General features: G+C 36.2%; 1 long non-coding RNA gene across 1 annotated transcript; it reads right to left on the reverse strand.

Moving 5' to 3' along the window:
- Positions 1-11199: 11199 nt before the first annotated feature.
- On the reverse strand, positions 11200-22052 carry LOC140342095 (uncharacterized). The gene is made up of 3 exons (XR_011922995.1): positions 21318-22052; positions 19969-19999; positions 11200-13869 (listed from the first exon to the last, which is right to left on the reverse strand). It is a non-coding gene; the product is annotated as an uncharacterized lncRNA (long non-coding RNA).
- Between the last annotated feature and the right edge of the window lie 1847 nt (positions 22053-23899).

Genomic DNA, 23899 nt, shown 5'->3' on the forward strand with positions numbered 1-23899 from the left:
TCTGTACACCTTCTGTGCCCAATATAAGGGGCTTCTGGCACCTATTTCCTGAGTTCTTGGGTCTAAGCATTCTCTGTGTCCATTATAAACAGCTCACACCTACCCCGTGCTAAGTTTTTGGGTCTGTATACCTGCTGTGCCCATTATGAGGAGCTTCTACCATCCCTGTGCTGAGTTCCTGGATCTGTATACTTGTTGTGCCCATTATAAGGGGCTTTTACCATCCCTGTGCTGAGTCCCAAGGTCTGCACAAGTTCTGTACCCATCATGAGGGGTTCTTACTATCCCTTACCATATTCAAAAATGTAGAATGCTTTTAGATAACTTCATCTATAATTCCACCCTAACATTTGGCGAATGAGCATTTAGTTACCACATTTTTGACATTTCTGGCCCCAGAAGGGTTTCATGATGTCATCCCATGTTAAGCTACAAAGCTGAATCAGAATTCCACTAAAGAATGTTCTATAAACGGGCAATGTTGCACATTACAAAACAATAATTATGTTTAAAAAGAATGTGTTCAAAGAAGATTAGACGAGATGCCATCTGAGTTTCTTGAGCACTCAGAAAGCTGTCTTACCCATCAAGTTGTCTCTTTTGCAAAAGTCCCCCTCACCTTTTGTTCTGGTGACCACTATAACATTTTAGATTATTTTTCATACCAGAGACCATGGCCACCAAGATAAATAAACAGGGCTAATTTCCCCAATCCGGCCTGGGATTTCACTTAAAACAGAGAACAGCATATGGAGTATCCAGAAACATCAGTGCACAGAAACCAGGATTATTATTATTATACAGTATTTATATAGCACCATCATATTATGCAGTGCTGTACATAGTCCATAGTTGTGTCACTAACTGTCCCTCAAAGGAGCTCACAATCTAATGTCCCTACCAAAGTCATATGTGATTATTATAGTCTAAGGTCAATTGTTAGGGAGAAGCCAGTTAACCTAACTGCATGTTTTTGGGATGTGGGAGGAAACCGGAGTACCCGGAGAAATCCCACGCAGACACAGGGAGAACCTGCAAACTCCATGCAGATAATGTCCTGGCTGGGGATCAAACCTGGGACCTAGGACTGCAAAGGCTGGAGTGCTAACCCCTGAGCCACCGTGCTGCCCAAAAAATCCTGAAAAATTTATATTTTTTTTCTACAATGCCTTTGTCTAGGAATTTTTATTTGGGGTGGCCAGGAATGGCATTTCCTGCTCTTTTGCAGCTGCTACCTACTATCCACAGCTAGAAACCCGATAGAGTTTTAGGCAAAAAAGACTTGGATAATGCTTGACCAGGTATTTTTATATGTTTGCAGACGAATTTAACTCCTTGCAATGCAGTTTTTTTCACAGGAGGATTATGGGCAATTTTTAAAAAATCACTTACATATGATTACAGACCCTGCTTACTTCTAAGTCTATGGAGATGGTTGGCAGCAAAACTGCACCTAGTTGATGCTGCAAGCATCTGAAAAACTGTTTGCAAAACACAATAGTCTAAAACTAGCCTAAGTAGATAAAATCAATTTTGATATAAAATTGATTTTTGTAACTGATAGATTCTGGGAATTTTAGAAGATGCTTTAATTGCTGTTCATACTTGTGAGATTTAACCTCTCTTATTTAGAAAATGATGGGAAATCCAAAACTTTACAGGGACATGAATAGAGTAGTTGTCTTTAAATTGAGGACATTTCGGAGGTCTATTTATAAAGCAGTGAATCTGACATTCACTGAAACATTCCCTGGTGGAGAACCATTTACTGCCATTGTAACATATGGACCTGGACCTGGACCAGATCTCCACCACTGAATGTCAGATTCAATGCTTTTTAACTAGGCCCCCTAAGATGGCATTTCCTAGAGATTCCCTCCAACTTTTTGTGACTTCAAGAGAAGTCAGCGGTGGCCAACACAACCAAAAAAATGTCAATCTTAAAAAAGACAACAAAACTCCACTGGTGAATTTTACAGACCAAAAGGAACCAAATATGAGTTGATTGGTAAAGTTTACATACCCCATTATGTAAAACTACATTTTTTCTCCTAATTTTTTGTTCATTGATGCCCTTGCTCCCCCCCCCCCTTTTAACCCCATGATTACCAGGAGGACTCCTTTTCAGGCATCGGGTTAAGAAAACGAATCACACCATCGCTTTCTCGGAAAGCAAACAGGAACAAAGAGTCTATTGAAAGGCGTCCAGACTGAAACCCTCCAGCTCAATTAGTTAGGCACACACAGCCACAAGAATAGGCAGGGAAAAAAAAGCTGCACTTTCAGGCCACCGGCTGGCCGCAAAGGACACAGAGGAAGAAAAGATCGCTCTCTGACGCTTTTGCGGGGTGTCATAACAAGCGCAGAAAGCCTCATTGTTACATTATTGGAGCTAAGAGCTCGCCGGAGGGGTTAGGATGGGATCTGACATTGGGTACGCAGGAGGTGGGGGGTGATTCCATGTTAGTGGGACCACTGGCTTGTGTCCTACAAGGCTCAGTATTCACAAGCATAAAAGGGCCCATGTATATCGGGAAAAGGGCTGAGGCCTAGTACATCGTGTGTTTGGAGTGTCACTTAGCACTACAGGTGACCGTCTACGTGATGTCACAGTGAAACCCAATCTCTCACTTTAACATGTAAATGTAATTTCAAAATTCATTTTCAAAATTGTTTTTATTCTGCATCTTTTATTAAAATAATCCCTGATAATTCTGCCATGAAAGTTCCAGTTTAGATACTTTCTGTAAAATGGCGACAACGCTCTCCCACTTGTGCTACAGAGTTGTCACCTGGGCTTCCAATGGAAACATCAATTGGCCAATTCAGTACATAATAATTTGGCCCAAGAAATGTTATGCAGTAGTAGCCCATCACTGGAATGCATGTAGATGGGGGTTGAGACCCCAGAGGAGATCAGCAACACCGAGAGGTAACAAAGGATGAACATAAAGGAATAAATTGTTTATTGGGTACAAGCCTTAGCAAAATAAATGTTTTAAGTTTGGGTTTTCCTTATTGTATTTACATTTTAATCTAATATTTAAACAGCAATTTAGTGAGATCTCTGTGTTGAGTTTATGGGTTTCCAACCATCAGTTCATTTTACTTACAGTAATAAAGAAGGACAGGAGAAGTAGGAACATCCAAATCTCCCACATGAACAGGAGATGAAAATTACGATTTTGGAGTATGGAGTTCCAAGCATGGGGCATCCTTGATATATGGAAAAACCCATAAGCCTATTCAACCCACCAGGCTCTGACTACAAAGATTGAAATTTCACACTTATTTGAAGTTCAAAGAGGTCAGAGTTTTAGAGGTCAGACAGTAGACAATGCAGCAAATATAACCTTAGGTGGACTCTGGTCTCAACAAATAAAAAGGTTGGTGCTTGGGCAGAGTGACTGATCAGCACCACTTGTTCAATGTCAGTACCTCTGGCTTGGACTGGTTACTATGTCAGATGGTAAAAGGAGCCATGCTACTTCCAGATCTTTTTTTTTCTTTATAAATGGTATTCAGCTTCTGGTGAACATACAGGTACAATTACTCAACACCAGACCCATGACTCTCACCCTCTGAAAAGAATCCAGTGGCTTCTTCCAATGCCGTGCATAGCATTCAGGAAGACAGTACAATTTCAGGAATGGACACTTGCATTCATCATTGGTTAGGGATTTGACAATTTCAGGAATGGACAACTGTATTCATTATTGGTTGGGACTGGACAGTTTCAGAAATGGACACCTATGTTCATCATTGGTTGGGATTGGATGATTTCACTAATGGACACCTGCATCTATCATTGGTTGTGATCAGGTGATTTCAGAAATGAACACCTCCGTCCATCATTGGTTGGGACTGGACAATTTCAGAACACCTACATCTATCATTGGTTGGGACTTGATCATTTCAGGAAGGGACATATGTGTCTGTTATTGGTAGGGACTGGACAATTTCAGAACACCTACATCTATCATTGGTTGGGACTTGATCATTTCAGGAAGGGACATATGTGTCTGTTATTGGTAGGGACTAGACAATTTCAGAACACCTGCATCCACCATTGGTTGGTACTGGATGATTCCAGAAATGAAAACCTGTGTCCATCATTGGTTGGAACTGGAAAATGTCAGAGATAGATACCTGCATCTATTATCATTTGGTACTGAATGATTTCAGGAATGAACACCTGTGTCTATCAAGTGTTGGGACTGGGTGACTTCAGGAATAGACACTTATGTCCATCATTGGTTGGGACTGGAGGACTTCAGAAATGGAAACCTGTGTCCATCATTGATTGGTACTGGACAATTTTAGGAATGGACACCTGCATTCATCACTGGTTGGGAGTAGAAAATTTCAGAAATGGAAACGTGCCTCCATCACTGATTAGCTGTGTGGATTGGCTTGGAGGGGCATCTCGTGTGGCATGGAATGGTGGTTGGTCTAACATTCAAACCCAGATCTGTTTTGAGTGGCAGCCAATAGAGGTCACAAAACACTCCAATACTAGAATCTTCTAAGTCATGCAGATAGGTAGTGGATCACAGGTGGTACACATGGAGATGCCATGATCCTTGTCATTAGTGTGATAACGTTGCATTTAAAGTTTGCCTAAAAATAAAGCAATAGTCAATTAACATCACCAAACACCATTCAACATTGTTAACAGTCAAAGAAAACAACAGTAATGGCTTTCCTAATCAAGTCCCATCATGACCATCTTCCTTGACTTTTCATCAAGCATCAACCTTTAATGTAGAGAAAATCAGGGATTATTGATTTACCCTGATACAACTTCTGCTATGTAATCAATAACTGTTAGTGGTAGCCCTGCTACACCTGCTATGTCTCTTGTTCTATAAATTGACCCGCTTGTTCTTCACTGATTGCCCCGTTAAGAGAACATGTCTTTACACGTTCTTATGGGCTGGTGGTGACTCGAATTGAGTAGAATGGGTGATGTGAAAAATATGTGAGTTAGCATTAAGGAGAGATACAGTTCGGGTGGACTGTTCACAAAGCATATTGTGAATCTTCTAGTATGGAACATATCTCGGTGGATACACATTTTTGGAATACCCAGAGTAGAAATTGGAAGCTTTTGAGTAGATGACCCTATTCCTCCAGTCACCATTGAATTGTAGGGGTCCTGGTTCGGTGGGGCATTACTAGTTGGATACTTCCACAGCCAGCTTTATAATGTATAGAAGCCTTAAAATGGAACTAAACCTACAATACTCACCTACCCCCATTTCATCACAGGGTGCCACCATCTTCCTTTTTCTTCTCTTCCTGCATGCGATTTTCAGCCATCTTGATTGGTTGTGCTGGAATGACGTCGGCATGCAGAGTTTATTCATTCTTGGCTCAGGCAGGTAAGTAAAATTACTGTAGAAGGCATATTGCCTGTCCCTTTCTGTCACTAACCACGTGCCTGATTGAGGATTTAGTTCCACTTTATCTAAGTTCTTGATAAAAGGTTAATAGAACACAGGGGACTGTTGCTTAGTAATTGTTATATATGGTTTTTATATCATTTTATTTGATATGGTATCAGCCTCTTGTAGTCCAGGTACAGTCGAAATTGAAAAAAAATTGAAAGGTTGTCCACATCGGTGATTTTTTTAAATGCAACAACAAATAAAACTAATCTTAGCTGATATTTTAGGATTGGAGCTCTTTTCCATATTTTTCACAGTGACATGTCAAGAATTAGGATGTGAGGCTTCCATCTTTAAAGCTTGTAGTTGGGAAATTTTGGGGAGTTTCTTTGCTGGAAAAGCAAAATAATATTTACTTCCTGTTACATCACCAGTATAGGACATGAAGTGTAAGTGGTGTATGACTGTAATGTGTCCATTGAGATGTTATAAACAAGACTGAACTGATCATCTAATTTCTACAATTAAAATTTAGGTAGGAGACCTTTTGTGTGTCTAGTTACTGGTAAATTAAGTAAGTTAAAAAGTAAAAATCTTCAAATGGGGATATTTGTTCCAGTGTGTTTAATTATTCAGCTCCAATACAATTAATATTTGGTGATTCTGCCCTAAAGGTCCCTATTATAGGGTCATGATGCTTGCTCCCTGTATTCCACTTGTGCTTTCACCTATTAACATGGACTTCAATCTACTTAAAGACATTTTCTGTTGAATAATATATCATCTATCAACAAACTTTACTTGTTCTTCTGCTGACAACAGTGCTGTCTAAATGTTAATGCAAACACTTTTTTGGCTATTGTCTAGGCACTCCCAGTCTTTCTTGGGCCAGACCCTATTGATAAAAGCTTCAAGTAGGCAGAATACCCCCATGTCTGAGCCTTGGACCTTTACAGCAAATGATTGATTGCATCTCCAGGGACTGCAAATCTTTTGGGTTTGTAAGTGTTGGGAAAATAGTTAGGATGTTCTAGGACTCCCTTTCAAGCAGGGATTGTGAAAATTGAATCATATTCATTGTTACAAGGACACTTGTCTGTACATGCCTCTTTTTTGGCAAAATGAATCAATCAATGGTACTGATATATTATAGGGGATTGGAAATTCAGAACAATTATGTATTTTTGTTTTCCTAAGCCAATGTGTTGGCTTGTTGTGAGAATAACAATGTTCTTTTAATTGATGGTGACAGTATCATCAACACTTACCCAATGATCTTCAACCTTTTTTGACTATTGGCAGTCTTTGAAGTCTTTGTGGTCAAACATTTGAATGCCTCATTTAACAAATATCAACTTTGAGGTTTAGTGTCTTAACCTTCTCACTAATTATAGGGAAATATATGCTAAAGGCCTTCGGGGTCTTTTATGTCTGACTGTGGTGGGAATTCTAACCAAAGTACTCTTCTTGTTGACTAAAACCCATGGTCAAGAGAAAAAAAACAACTTTGCACCAGGCTTTGAAGGCTAATATTGTTCATCTTCTATTGGTCAAGGTTTGAAAATTAGCAGGTCCACAAAGCAAATCATTTTTGAGCCACACATTGGGCCACCATTGTGAATCCCCTTCTGAAACTCTTAGTTGTCTAACTAGACCAGTTGGGTTATATTGTGTTTAAGGCTCCACCTTGAAACAAGTGTGAATATCTAGTTAGATATCCTTGTTTGCATTGTGCCAGGCAGGAAATATGAGGTATTAAAACAGGATGGTTAACATGGTAGCCAGAATGGGTGGTAGCAATGACAGCTTACTTGGTAGATGCCCCTTTGATATCATTAGTGTCTACCAGTCAAAATTTTTTTTTAGCAGGGTTAGGACTCTGTTGGATCTGTACTTCTATCTGGGGCTCCATTAGGACTCTAAGTTCCTGTCCCAAACGGCGTTCTTTACCTTCACTCTTTTTCTGATGGAGCCCTCCGCAGGACAATTGAAGCCCAGTTGTCCCAATGATGAAGGTAAAGAACAGATGAAGGTAAAGAACAACTACTGATGTTCTTCACCTTCACTCCTTTTCTGGTAGAGCCCTCTGCAGGACAATTGAAGCCCAGTTGTCCAAATGATGATGACCAGATAAAGGTAAAGAATGTTGTTCGTCACCTTCACTCCCTTTCTGGTGGAACCCTCCAAAGGGCAAGAAGTCAGGGAAAGTGTTAGTAACATAACTCAGGGTAGCAGTCAGACAGAATAGAGCCAACATGTGGACCAATATAACCCTTCCCTACTCTATACAAAACTAGAAACTGACTCTATATGTACAATTTAAAATAACAAACAATATACAATACATTTCATCAAATGAACATTAAGGTTTATCACATAGATCCTAATATATTTGTACTCTTCCAAAATATGTCTTCAGTGGCCACTGTATGTCGATTTGGGTATTCAAATTTAAATATTGTTGATTTTGGGCCTGGGCTAATCATCAACAGACATGTTAATAGATGCTTCACACAACTGAGATGTTGACGACCCTCCAAAATTTCACACCGACGTTGGTTCCAATTAGAAATGGAGTGATATACACAACATCTTCTAAGATCAGCACTTTACTCATAGGTGGCTTTTGCTTTGAGGAAGCTGTTGGCCTTCTCTATGAGGATGCTTATATCCAATTTGTACTTGGAGCTTATTTGTGTCAGAAAGAATTGTCTTGAGTTGTATTGGCATGTCTTTTAGACATGTTGCATCTTATGTGACATTTGTAGAAACCTTCAAGTTATTACACCTTTACTCAGCAGGTAGGACTGAAATCAATGTAAGTTGGCATAAGTTGGTGGTCTTACCAGGGCAAGGAAATACAGCAAAATGTTGGGCAATTAACCTAATATAATCTTTACCTTAGATGCTCTATGCATACAGTTTAGCTGAAAATGAACCTTGTACATTGGTACATGTTCTTTTATACAGTATGTTCCTATACTTATTATGTTCATATGTTTATTGGAACTATAAAGCAGATGATTACATTACCTTTATCCTACTAATGACCCAGCATGTCTACCTACCCCCTACTACCTTCATTGGACTATAGACATTTTCGTCATCATCCCCAGCCCTATTATGTGCCAGTATGATGTGAAATGGTTGTTTTTTACGTATGGTTCGAGAGGAACATAATTGCAAGGATGCAAACTCAAACATCTTGAGTGTTCGTATTGCTGATTGATTCGAGGCCGTAAAATGATGCAATAAAAATTGATACAATATATAATTAATATACAACAACATATTTCAATTATTTAAAGATTTATTAACCATTATTACTCCCATTAAAGAAAAACACTTTTTAAATATGTCTTTAAATCACCTACCAATATGGGTGAAATCAAAATTGCCCTTATTACTTAAATTATTATTATTATTGGGTTTTAAATATCTGCATTTTCATTGGCTTCCGCTTGGCTTGGCTTGTGGTAGGGACAGAAGATGCTCCTCAAGGCCAGGGAATGATATCAATATTGTACATTCTTTGAAGTCAATTGTAATACATATGTAAACCAGAATCAATGATGTACCTGACTGCCTTTTATATGAACATTGCATATTATCAAATCACTTGCACTAGAATTGTGCATTTTTGGGTTAAACTGGGTCACTTTGGCCTCTTTATGTAATCCTTGGTTTACATTTCTGATTACAGCAATTTTTATCCCCATTCATTGCCAAAATGAGCGGCCGAATTAGCAAATGAAAGATTAGGATTAAAAAATAAAATTAAAAAAACATTAAAACGAAAATGGACTTGAAATAGATGAGCAAGGCCGGTCTCTGTCATCTTTCAAGGCTAACACAATTGGCAGATGTTTGATGTAACGCAATTATTTTTTCCCTCGAAATAATTACAATGCATGATGCACGCTTAGGTCTGTTACCCACACAGGGATTTTTATACACAACCCAGGCAAAATCAGACATGGAAATCATTACATTAAAACACAGCTAAAAAACAACAACAAAAATGCATTACCTTAACTTGCCTTCTGCATGTTGGGTTATCACCGATGATTAAACTGCTCTCTACTAACGCAATGCACAAAACAACATGCTTGTCCACTTAGACCAAAGATACACATAGAAAATGTATTATGTATTTAAACTAATTTTATCCATAATTTTACAGTCAATTGTTAAAAAAAGACCTTCAGATACCTTGATATCAAATAGATAAACATATTACATGCAGTGGTTTACCTAAATCTCTATTTACTTGGGTGTCAAGTCAATGGGGGTGTGATGTTCAATACATCAATCCTGCACTGATGGCCATCTGCAGTGCAGTAAATCTGTGATTCTCCAATGGGGGATGCTGTATATGCAGAGCACAATCCAGTGCAGAGGTATACATTGACGTTCATAGTCCAATTTCCAAGGGCTCAGTGCCAATATAGAATGTGTTACTGTGCCACTGGAGATGATTTATTGACACTCTCCAAGACTGGAGAGGAAGGATTTTTTTCCCAATTTGGAGCAAATTGAAAAAGTTTTTTTTGCCTTCCTTCGGATCAACTAAAGGGTTTTCACCTGTATGGTACGCATGTTTTCCATAGTGGATGAACTTGATGGACTATCATGGGTGAACCTGGGTGATCCAGCAAACCAAAAAAAAAAGATACAGAGGCACAAACCAAGCATTAATATCATACCCTTAATCAGATCATTGTTTTCACAAAGGCCATCTTCTTCAATACCTTATAAGGAATTTAAGCATATTATACCAAGGGAATTTATAAAATTAGAAACACCCACAAATGATATTTTTATGTAGACCTGCAAAGATTTGTCAAGTCTCTTGGCATTCATGATAGAAGAATTGTACGATTCTGGTTGAACAAATCTACATTGAACTATACAGGTTAACCAAAAATTTCCCAATGTGTCTAATTTTGGTTGGTTCATCACCATGTTAAGGAGATCTCATGGGTGAATTGTTTTGAAATCCTATACAAAATTTTGTAAATTAAAAACCTATATATAGAATAATATACAAAATAATATGACTACACAAGTTGTATTGCATTTAATCTTGGGCATTATAAATTATTTTATCAATAAGGTTTCTTATTCCCAAGGGCATCAAAAAATTGTTTATGGTTAGTTATTTCCATTCTTGATGGGGGTGGCACTTCAGTTTTAATATCCTATATAATAAATGCAGTCAGAGGTTGAGGCCCTCAGCATGAAACCATAGTCCATGTACTGGCTATTGATGTTTCATAATATAAATGTCTGCCTAGTCTATATATAAATATATATATATATATATATATTTTTTTTTTTTTTCTAATCATTAGCCCAAAAAATAGCCTTTCTTGTACCAAAAAAAAAACTTAGAAAAATTCCCCTGTAGGAGAAGTATACTGTTTTTGTAAGATTAGTATTATTTAAGACTTTTTGGTGCATATAATGAAACATAAACATGATTTACTGAGACAGCGACAGAGAGTATAGATTTAATAAATCGTGACTCAGTAGGGGGCTGTGCATATCTTAGAATATTCTGGAATGTTAAACATTAAAGCTGTCAAAAAGTCACTAAATAATTTATACCATAATATGTAAAAATCTACTTCTTCAATAATGCGAAATAATCATTTTAGCTAACAGTAAAAACCACCCCCCTTCCGTATAGTTTCTCAGTTATGTACACATTAAACTAAATAGAGATTAAGTCCACATTTCCACTTAAAAAAATAGCCAATATATCAGATTTTGCCAATTTAATAAAAAATAATACCAAGCCTCTCCATCATCTCATAAACATTTTTATTAATTGTATGCACCAAATCAACAAGCATTATTAAACCATCTTTGTATCATACATATGTTTTTTTTTTAAAAAGTAACAGGATGTTTTTACATAAATACAAAAAATATATTTAGCATCTCAAATCTACAGAAAAATACAATTTACTTGACAACACTCAATGTTTTGGCCTATTGGACAACATAGTTCATATCACTAAACTTGGTTTGGTCCATTGGTCCATTCAAAATGTAGATTTTAGGAAGGAACTGGGAAATACTTTTTGATGTCTTGCCAAAACTTTTTGGAACTTTTATTGAGAAGACAATAACAAAATTTTTGATCAATTCAAGCCACAAGTTTTAGAATTTTTGAAAGACCAAGATATAAAATTGTTATAGCACCATCATAAAAAACTACATGCGTCACTGTATTTTTCTTCCAACAATTGTCAAGACCATTTCACTGGCATGCTTTCAATGGTTCTAGGTCAATGGAAATTATATACCGGATAAAAGTCCTTTGGACTTTAGATGACCTGTTTACTCAAAGGCATTTTTAGCTAGCTACCAGCCAATCAACATGCCTGAGATACTGAATACATGTAACCTGGAAACGCACAACAATCATTGGCCTACAGTTTATGAAATTCTTTATGCCATGACAATCCACAACATTCCATGTGAAGACATTGTGTAGAGATATCAATGGCCACTATCCATTAATATATAATATATATATGTGCTCCTCTTCCAATCGCTCAGTTTTCATTAATAACAATTGCGACATACCGTCTAAAAGGTAAAATCTAATATTCAAATGAACAAATTAGACAACCTTTACTACATTTAGTGCATTACTTTATGAAGAAAACAAAAAGATCAAATACCAAATACATGGATTCCAAAACTATTGGCTGAGCTGAGGACAAAAATGAAGTTTTCTCTATATGTTACAAAAAATTATTATTACTATTTATTTAATTAAAACGCAATCAATGATCATACAGTTTTAATGGCATTCCAATATTCTAAGGTACACGCTTGACCATTATAACCACTTTCTGGATCTCTGGGAACAGTTGTTACAAGTCTACCCAAAAAATGGCTGCCGTACCCTAAAACATTGGTTAGCTAGGATTATATTTGGGGCATTTAATTTTTTTGACCAAAGAACTCCCCAATATCTCCTACTACTAATTTTTTAAGCAATATTTTTTTTTTATAACTTAAAGAAGGCAAAATCCATGTAAATATGTTTAGTACTGTATACAGGAATTCAGAATAAACAGTTGGAACTCATTTATTTGTTATATCAAACAAAAAAAAACTTGTATACCACTGTGTGCTCCTTGCAACAAGTTTGGAGATGAAAGTGCACTTTATTTTGTCTGCACACCAGTAAAAAAAATCCCAAGCTTCAAAATGAATGATCAATGTATTGATGGATAAAAATATTCTTCTATTAAAAGTTCATTTTACTTTAACCCTCTACTGACCCAGTCTATTTAGGTCCCAGTTATTTCGAAATCACCCTCTCCAAATTACAACTTAACCCTATTAGCTGCGAGAGGGAGCAGCAATCAAGAGCGTTAAATATCCCTTGTCCGTGTTTAGCTCTTGTTTCAGCGGACCTTTTATTTTATGGCATTTTCTAACTGCATAATCCCCTTACATAGGGGGTGGGATTAAAAACCCCAATCCTTCTCAGCAGGCAGAGACCTCTGGTCAAATGTCGCTTCCACAGACTGAACTAAAAAGTTTTCTTAGGATCCAGTCTAGTGGAAAACAAGTTAATTATACAGGCTGAATCAAAGGAAAGCCAAGCAAGTTTTTTTTTTTTAACTTCAGCTCAACTTGCCCAACTGTCAGAAACATATTCAAAAAAATTTAGCAGGTTGGTGTAAATTAACACATCAAAAACGAATATATTTTGTTTGCAAGAAAAAATGTTTTTTTTTACAGCTAAACTTTTTATAGTTTTTCAGTTTGAATTACAAAAAAAATATTTAGTAAGAAAATCAAAGGTTATAATTAAAAAAATATGTAAAACTTTTTTTGAAAATAAAAACTGCTGCCAAACTGGTTCCCAAACCATTGCTTTGAGGAATAAATAAAAAATACCATATTCCACTCAGATGGTTACATTGCGCCACGTCCTTGTAGGATGATTAGAAATTCCTGCTGTCATTATTCACATCAATCCAATATGCAGGGGTTCACTTCCAAATTTTTAAAGTCTGTCTTGAGGTCTTTTTTTTTTTTTAATACCTGTTATACCCTGGCCAAGGCTTGTTTCAAGTACAATGGAGTCGTAGAACAGTCCATAATATAGCAGGTAAGGTCATTTATATTTCATCATACCTCAGGTGGTTGATAAAAGTCCTACCTCCAGATAATTTTCCAGGAACAAATTAACACAATTTTTAACAATCCATCAGCTCCATCACAGGTCCACAATTTCTTCTTGTGCCTTTTGGCTTTTCGGTGCTTTTTTCTTGCTCTGAAGCCATCACAACTAGGCGCGTAATGGGGTTATTTTTACTTTCGGTTATCTAGCTTTATGAAGAATGGACAACACTCATACAGCTAGATAACCAAAGATAACAATTAACCCCTGTTCGTCCCACTGCCAGTATCATCTTTCGTGGATCTTATTCCATAGCGGCGATTTCTAATTAAAAAACACAAATGTTACCGGCGTATTGATATAAAACATTGACACAGACAGGTAAAAAAAAACATCAACACATACTTAAATCAACAGCATAAAACATACCTAAATTTTTAAATTCAGGTAACATTCCAAAGAAAGAATTTTTTACAAAATTTCCAATACCCACAACCGCTACCTTATCAAGCCTGAAGCTTTTAGAACAAACCGCCTCGTTAGCCAAATGAAGCAACGAGCCCGTCCTTCGATTATGATACAAAGGGAAACCTCACAATATAGAAGATCTTGATCTTCTACACGACTCATTAATTAAAATTTATTAGCTCGCTCAGGAAACAGACCTTCGAAAAAACCAAAGATCGCCTTCCGCTTCCACATTGCCCAGGACCCACGCCGCGCATGTAGAATACGAACCACGTATCAATCAGAAGAAGACAAGAATGGTAATACACATCATAGCTATTGAGAAGGCAGCGTTATGTAAGAGGTGTCAAGCTCAGCTGTTTTTTTTTTTTCTTCCCTTTCCATCATGCCTTGATGAGAGCATTCCCAGGGAATTCTAGTGTTAGGTGATTATAATCTGAAGCATGTTATGCCGGAAAGGAAAAAAAAAAGAGATCATGCGGATCACTTGAAAAAAAAATAAGAGGCTCCGGGAAGGCTGTGCACAGGGTTAACACATTTCCCGAGATCCATCTGCCTCAATGGGTTTCTTCTTCGACCCCTCGGTAGCTCAGAGGTTGCGTCTGGCAATGTTGCTACGTTGAAACATCTTCTGCTCTAGGGGGTGTTAGGCAAATGCATGCCCATTCATTCTTTTGCACACCCCTCCCTTTCCCTGCTTGTGATTGGCTAGAAGGCTGGGGATGTCAGCAGTCCTGACTTAGTGCTAGCCTGTAATTTCATTTTGTCAGAGGGGGAGGTACTAGGGGCAGAGGAGAAGGGGGGAAAATGCATCCCTGGCCTTTGGACAGCACCTTCCCTTATAAAATGACCTGGCTTGGGTCCTCTATTGTCAACATCCAAATGTTCTGATTTCCTGGCTTCCTTTGTTATCTACCAGCCACATTTGATTGTAAGCTTCAAGGCCAAACCTTCCACTGCAACCCTTCAGTGTTTAGATTTAACCATTTACTGCCCAGTCAGACTTTAAAAAATGAAATCCTATACTGGTGCATTGATAAATAATGCCCTACACCTATGACTGTTTAATCAACTAGGCTTTGCCTTTAGGGATCACTGAAACCGGATCTAAAATTTGGGTTTGCATGGATGAAGTTAGATTGAGTCACCCAATGACTTCTCATATGGAAAGGGGACACCACTGGTTGGTATACTCTTCTGGAGGTCCTGGTCTTACCATCCCTACCATGGAACCCAACACTAATCTACAAAAAGAAAAGTCTTGTTCCTTTTGCTGCAATCTGCATCATTGTAAAGGTTGAATAAAAAAGAGATTGACAATTGATGGTAATGGAGGTAAAGCCCTCCACCAAACTACCAGAGAGACACATGGAGCTAGTGGTCTACCTAGCCCCTTGGTCTCTGTCCAAACTTTTTATCCTAATTGGTGGTTGAAGAATAAAAAGAAAAATGTCTTGCTAAATTAAACCAACAGTTGCTTTATAAAATCTAGCTATCTAGGATCCAAACATGCTAAGAGTAACCTATCGATGTGTATATTTTGAGTCAATATATGATTAACCAAGAAAGACAATTCCTAGAAGATCAAGATAGACCTTCCCAAAACAATTGACCTCCACCTATGCTGGAAAAACAAAAATCTGAATCATCCAAATGGAGTTTTTATGGCCGACAGTTACACTGCTATCCGAGAATTTGTTGTTTTTGGATGGCAGCCTGGTCAAATTATCAACCATGCTGACCAGAGCTTCAATGGGGCAATGTACAGTTTTGTTGATCGTTCACATCTAATGGCCAAAACGAGAGGATTAACTGACATGGATAGTAGATATTTAGAAGACAGCTAACATTCTCATGTTAGTTTTCAGGGTATGGCCTTGTAGATTAAAGGGCAAGATTTGGTCATACGAAGTGTAGAGCCAAATATCATAGAAGGGCAATTGTAGCTGAACAACTGGTGTATCAAAGATCAATGTACAAAGAAACAGTTACTTCTAGGAACCAATCATCAGATTTCACATGCAAAAACTTTAATTGGTTTATGGTAATGGTATCTTCATTCATCGGGATTAAAACACAGACAATGTGAGATAGTTTGGGCCTCCTATTAATTTTATATATATATATATATATATATATATGGAAATATAATTGTTTAAGAACCATCATTTTCTTCTTATAGAGGTTGCAAAAGAGTTTTTTTTCTGCTTAGGATTTAACAACTTAGTCTCTCCACTATATATTTCAATTTTATAGACTTTAACTGGCCACCTATATTTATAAGGCTGACAGACCAGGCACAAGACTATCCCTGTTCCTAAAAGGGCTTTGTTTCAATATTCTTTTTTTTTGCTATGCTACCCTTAGTAATAATGTCTGATGGACAATGTAATATGGACTGAACTCATTCAATATGTACATGGGTATACATTATGATAACATACAATGATCTGTGGTTTAATGGATGTAAATAAAATCATAGAATTAAATATGAGGTTAATGGAAATAGCAGATGCCCTGCATGTAAATATAGAGTCTAGAGTTATTATTGCAAGACCAATTTGTCTGGGCTATGTGCCATTCCTAGAAAGCTTTCTCTCTCGGGGAGAATTAGTTTGGAACGTTCTATCTATCTATCTATCTATCTATCTATCTATCTATCTATCTATCTATCAATATGGCTGGACACCCCACCAAATCTATCTATCGATCTATTCATGCATTCTATGTATCCATTGTATGTATCCACTGTATGTATCCATTCCTCCTCATCCATAGCTATTACATTCTTTTCTCTTTTTTTACCATCAATTTTGCAATAAATTAACTTTTGAATACATTTTCTCTGAAGTTACGAGGCTACCATGTGCAATATATTCTCCATTTTTAATTCATTCTATCGTAACTATGGTTCTTTGACCTTGCACCAAACTGCATAATGCATGCGTTATTGTTAATATATATGCTGCATGTACCACTTCTGAAAGGCAGCTAATTAATCCATCCATGGAATGAGCAGGCGCACTTCAAAAGGACTAACCAAAGAGCGCAGCTCGATCTGCAACCACCGAGAGCCTAGATATTTCTACTTATGGACGTTTCATGCCTTCAGTATAGAGCCTCAGAAAAATGCCAGGGTCCTAAACCATCACCCATAGATGAAATCTGTTTTTGGAAGGGTAATTCAGGATCCCACTCAACAGAAATGAAATCAGACAAAATGGTTAGCGTTGACTTGGGGCAAGCATACCCATTGATGTACAGAAATTTGCTTGCAAAACTGTAAAAAAAAATCTAAATATCAAAACTACTGTATCAAAGAAGTCGAAGCACCATGAAAGAAGGCCTTGCATGTTTCAGTTGGTAAGACACCATGGACAGAATCTTGCCTGTACAATTAACTAAGCTTAAGCCAATATCTGCGCCACTATCCGACCCAAAAGATGAAGAAAGCAATATTGTTGATTTACTAATAGGACTGAGACTGTAAATTTGGTAAAAAAAAAGTTCCCATTGAATGCTCAACCATGTACAAGGAAAACTAAAAAAAAATCTGGCCAGCACATGAAGGGATACATGAAAAGAACTTAACTTATGCACCAAAGGCCAAATTCTTTAGTAAATCAACACCAATGGGTCAACATGGCTACTTCTCTTTGGTAAGACTTCAGATTCAACACTCAACAAAGAATGTTCCTACATTTTTAAATATTGATTTAAGCAACAAAAATGAGGAATGTGATTCCTATGTATTTTATGTATCCTGTAGGCCCCAACCGTGATACACTTTTGAGGTCCAGGTGTCTGGCCTCATAGGGGTGAGGACTATGCCCTCCTTTTAGATGCCCATTTTTGCTTATCATAACTGGTATAGAATATTTACACCATGGTGTTACCCAGAGTACAAACATTTCTTATTATTCCTATCCCCCAATTTATATATTTCTGTAAATGTTTCCATCCTTCTTACCCTTTTTCTTTCATCCTTTCTCTAATCTATCTTTTCCCATTCATTATTTTTCCCTCTATCCATCCTCTCTAATTACTCCCCCACTCTTCTTTTTTTTTTCTCATTACATCATCTCTCTCACTCTCTATCTTTTTATCCTCTCCCTCTCTTTCATACTCTCTCCATCTTCTGTTTCTCATTCCCTTTCTCCCCACCTTTATTTCTCTTTTCATGTCATCTCTTTATTTCTTGCTCTCTTTTTAACCCCATCCTCTCTCTCTCCATTTCTTTATTTCTCTTTCTCCATTTTTTCTATCTCATTCCCTCTCTCTTTTTTCTCCTCCATCTCCTTCTTTCATCTGTCCTCTCCTTTCTCCTTATTTAATTTTGACTTTGCTTATAATAACCCCCATCACATTAACATTCCATGTAACAGTTACTCTATTGTAATTGTTAAGCATTCATTCATCTAAAGAATCACTTCTTAAGCTCAAAGCACTACATCGATCATCTCAACCTCACAAAACACTGTATCTCTACATAATACAATTTCTTAATATCAAAGCACAAAGAACCAAAAGATATTCAATAACCCATACCAACCAAAGGATGAATCTGTAAAAGTTGATTTTTGATTGGTCAGAATGAAATGTAAAAGATCAATGGCCTTAGACAAACATGCAAATAGGCCAATACAAGCATGAAAAAAGCATTAACAACACACGTACCTAAACACACATTCAAACATAACTAATACAAGACAGTAATATATCATCATTCATCCAGCAAATACTACAAAACTTGGGCTTGTATACACACAGTAGTTTATCATATCAATATCATGTTGCATCTTTCAAGGCATTTACATATTATGCTATCAACAAAGCTAGAATTGGTGAAACCTAAACCCCTTTGTGTTCTCTCCGAAAGCTACACTCCCCCTTGGTTTTTCTAACACTGCTGTATTAACTGCTCAAGGATGCTAACAAAAATAATTACAGCCTCTAGAAGATCCTTTTTTTTTTCCCTTCAAAACTTCCTTTTGGCCTTTCCCAATTTACAGAATTTTTTTCTTTTGGATTAAAACCTGGTATATTAATTAAAATTATTCTATGTACTTATTTGCTGCTGTTTATAAATGTTTTAGGATTTTTAGGTTTTAGGGTATATCAATGACCTTTTTTTGGAAAAAAAATCTACCAAAAAAAAAAAAATAAGGACCGTTTGTGATTCTTTTTTTTTATATCGTATCAATATTTTACCTAGATTATAAATTTGCTAAATATGTCCAGGACTGTTGGGCTTTAAATTTCCTTTTTTACATTCCTAAAAACATCAATGTTGCATAAAAATGAATATTATTGTATCAGCCAGCAACAAAGGGCCTTTATTAAATATGTTGTTTTTTTAATGGAGATTTGGTTAGAATACTTTACTGGTTTAGTTAACAAGCAGCTGTCATGTAGCACGGTTTACCCTGAACCATACAGTGACTTGCACAAACATCCATATAGCGTTCCATTTTCCTAGACCTGAGGCCCACAGGATTACTTAGAAATACAGATGCATGCAGCATGGCTGTGGCACAGTACAGGTGTATTTTGGTACTCAGGTTGCCTGGTGGGTACATTAGGCCTTAGTATTAAAAATATTCTATTCCATAAAGATTAAAACATAACTGAGACTTCTAAAAATGTGCAACAAGTGCAATATAATAAAGGATTAAATTCTGTGAGAGCCCAAGACTGCAGGAAATAGTGACATAATCTCATTATTAATCACCCAATACCCCAAATAATAAAAAATACTATCTAAAACCAAAAACACACTATCCTATACTATTATTCCTGAAAATATTGATATGATACTAAGAAAATTGTAAACAAAATTTGTCACACAAATCAGAGTCTAATGTTCCAATGTGATAAAATATACCTATATTGCATACAATATAATACAAAAGTTCCTATGAAAATGATAATATAAGGATAAATAGGCAGTCATACCTTTTGTTCTTGATTCTCCACCCACAAGGTTCTAAAAAATATATATATATATTATAAAATTTGAGGTTTCTTATTCATATTTTCATACCAGTGGCAATAATAATACACATGGCTGTCTATATATATATATATATATATATATATATATATATATATACTGTGTATATATATACACATATATATATATAATACACACACAAAAATGGTTTCAGAAGAGGCCTTCTCATCCATAGTTTGGGATCATAATACAATAATTTTAGATTTACATGATTATAAAAAATGAATGTTAAACGTAAAATATTAAGATATTTAAGAGCAAGATGGCTGGATTGTAATGTGTCTTGTGAATTGAAATATATTTACACTTTTTTAAATCACAAAAATTCAATTCACAAGTTAAACATTATAACAAAATATAAAATATAGTATTAGTAGTAATATTTAAAAAAAATATTTTATAAAGGCTTAATGTATTTTTTTTAATGCCAAGCAGATTTTTTTTACCTATTTTATTGCAAATAAAACATGATTATCTATCATTTTTACCCAGCCTTTACAGAAAATATATATCAAATACATTTTAAATATATTTTACAAAATAAAGAGTAAGGCACATAATTTACAAACAGTTACCATGAAATATCACACAAGTGGTTTCCAAAAATCACACCACCAGCTTTTATTTTTTGAGAGTATCGTAAATTATTTTACAATTTTTACTCTCCAATAAAAATAAAAACCAAGCTTCTCGTCCTCGACATTTATTTAATTAGGAAATGCTTTGTTTTTCATGAACCCAGTAACTGGAAGATGTTTTAATTCTCAACTATAGATTTTCTTTATTAATTATGATGCACAATGGGCATCCACTTCAGTCTTAAATGACATGGTACTCGGACACATAGAGAAGGTAAACAAGATGTCATTCCTCGTCTTAGGCCTTTTATTTCGGCATAATAGGGGGCCCATCTTTGCTGCACTATTCCAGTTGCCTCTCCCACCCTCAGTCTCTTTAAATGAAGATGCCAAGTACAAGCATGGAAGATTATAATGAGACCTGAGGTACTGTGAATGCTGCTAATTCTGTGTGTGAAAACTAGTCTTTTCTAAATCTTTGTAGCGGTTATAACGAAGTGAAAAGTGCTTGCCATCTGCTTTGAGAAACTCGTAAAAGCTGTCTTGGTTATGTTATGAGCCAAAAATTGCATGTGATTTTAAAAGCAACTAGTAAAAAACAAAAAAACATCAATGTAATCCCCATGCCTAATACATTTAATATCTTTTTGCAGGCTAAAACAAAAAAAAGAATAATAGTTAAAAAGAAAGAAATGGAAAAAAATGATACTCACGTTGGCATGTCGTTGTTGGATGCATCGTTCTTGGAGATGCTAGCAAAATGAGTCTTCTCTCCAACATCCTACCCTCTTGTGGCCGTTGGTTGCATCTTTCGGTGACGTAAAAAGGTGCTATCCATTCAGAATGCTTCTCTGCAGCTTTTTTTTTTTTTTGAGGTTCTTAGAATCCCTCCTTTCTTCTGGCGTATGTGCTGCACAACCTTATGCACCAAAAAAGTTGAGCCTTCGCATAAAACGATGACACAGCTCCTTTAGCCACGGCAGGAATAGAGAACACCAACACAATGACAAATACTTCACAAGCTTCTTTGCCCAAACCTCACAGAAAAAAAAACTTGAGTGAAAGACAATCATGCCATGGCTCTTTTCACATTAAATACTGCTTTATCTGCTGGCTCCTCCTTGAATTCCTTTGGGTTTTGCCCAAGAAAAATGTTGATTGGGGCAGCACTCAACAAGGGGGAGTGGTTGAAATAGAGAATAGAGGTATGGGAAGTCTTGGAGACACCTAACACAATGCAACCCCTCCCCTCGTTCTTCACTCCAGTACTTAATGAATCCTCCGAAGCAATTATTTTCTTGGGAAAGAATTTTTTTTTTTTTAAGGGAAAACTGGACCAAAGTGGTGAAAGAACGCTCAGCAAATTTAGCACTTAGAAAATTTATCTCAGGAAGTGAAGAGAGAATTAGCCTTGTACAAAGTTCAAAACTCAAACCAAGCTCTGGTCAAGAAGACAACATTAACATATGAAAAGAACTGTGGGATTGTTGGCTTGTCTAGGCATAACTTCCTTCAAACATTTTTGTCTTTTTTATTTTTTTTTTGTACAGTTTGGCCTCCATTTATGTATAATAATGGTTGGCCATCCTTTTTTTTTACCTACTCGGAGTTTATTAATTGTCTGCCACATGGGTCTGAATACGCATTTTTTTAATGTCTGGTTTCCAGGGCTAATTTTGAAACTCTCTTTGGAAGCTGGACTAATGGTCCGTAGAAAATGCACAATGAATTCACTTTTCTGTCTTCTTGCATGGGAACTCAGTACGTCCTGAACTTGACAGGCAGTCTACTGAATGTTAATGAGATGTCTCAAGTTCATTGTCAAAAGGCCCTCGCAGACACCCTGTTCTCTCCCATAGACAGCCTTCAATTCCAACGCTTGTTTTGTTCCAATGACTAAACCCTTGTGAGTGTGTGTGTGTGTTTTTTTTTCTAATGCATTTGAAGTATCCAGACTTCCATACTGGCATAATTAGCCAAGAGAATTTGCATGGTCGGTCCTTCCAGTTAAATAAACAATTCTCATACTTACGCCTTCAAAACAACAGCTCCTGCCAAATGGGTCCACCATATCTCCCCAGCTCTGATTCTGGCTACATGGAGAGAAAGAAAATACGGGTTACAGGTACTGGGGTTGTGTTTTTCTATTTTGTGTTAAAAAAAAATTCAGCATGCTTGATTTGACTGTAGGACTTTGCTTTCATAGTGTACTTTTTAGCATTTCTTCAATTTTTTTAGGATTATTATTTATTAAATTAAAAAAAAAAATTAGCATCAATTTTATTTATATTTTATCAATATTAATTTACCATTAATTTACCAATATATTTACATACATAAGCACACATTCTCATATATGTACACAATGAACCACATACACATATATATTATTGACTTTGGCTTTAGAAAAACATTAAAATATATATAAAAAACAACAACAAAGTGTAAATCATATTTAAAATTCTTAGTGGTACTTTTATTATTTTTGTTCAATTTATGCAAAGCTTTCACGTTTTTAAGCTTTTAAGCTTTTCATGTTTTTATTTGACTTTTTTCATGTAACTCAGATCTAAGTATGTACTAATATTTTCTCACCAAGTTGGATAAATTGAGCCTCTTGTGTCTCTGGCTTTTGTTCAGACAAATCTTTTCATATTGTTAGCACTCCCTGGGAGCTGATTTAAACACGCCTTCCCTAGACCCATGTGATACCCCCCCTTCATCCTTTCCAAACCACCTTAAAAAAAATGCTCATTAGCAAAAAAGCTAAGAAGAGGATAATTATAATTAAAAACAGACACCTCTTGATTGCATTTTTCTTTTTTTTTAAACAAAATTATTTTAATCTTCAGTTTATAAAATGTACATTTTTTTAAAATTAATTTAGATTTTAGGCTTTTTAATTTGACTAATATTTTAATTTTATTTTATTATTTTTTTAATGAGATGTAGGTCTTACAATTTAAAAACATATCTTTACTACGCCTGAGTCCCTGATGCCTATTTTCTTTCTGCTATTCAGTCTGCACCCCCCAGCTGAGACAAGAACCTTTTGTATGCATAAAACAGCTCAAAAAGCATATTATAGGCTTACCTAGATATAGATGCACCTTGCAGAGATTTTTTTTCTACGATGCCAAAAGACGTCGTTATTCCTCTTTTTTTAGCTGTATTTTTATAGCTTTTATATGATCTTCAAGAATATTGCAATGGTCTGGAGAGGGGAATGAAGCACTCTGAAAGAAAAAGAGGAGATTGGCATGGCGTAAGGATACATGAACTACAAAGGGATGTT

The sequence above is a fragment of the Pyxicephalus adspersus genome, chromosome 12, assembly GCF_032062135.1.
Source record: "Pyxicephalus adspersus chromosome 12, UCB_Pads_2.0, whole genome shotgun sequence".
In the NCBI taxonomy this organism is placed as follows: domain Eukaryota; kingdom Metazoa; phylum Chordata; class Amphibia; order Anura; family Pyxicephalidae; genus Pyxicephalus; species Pyxicephalus adspersus.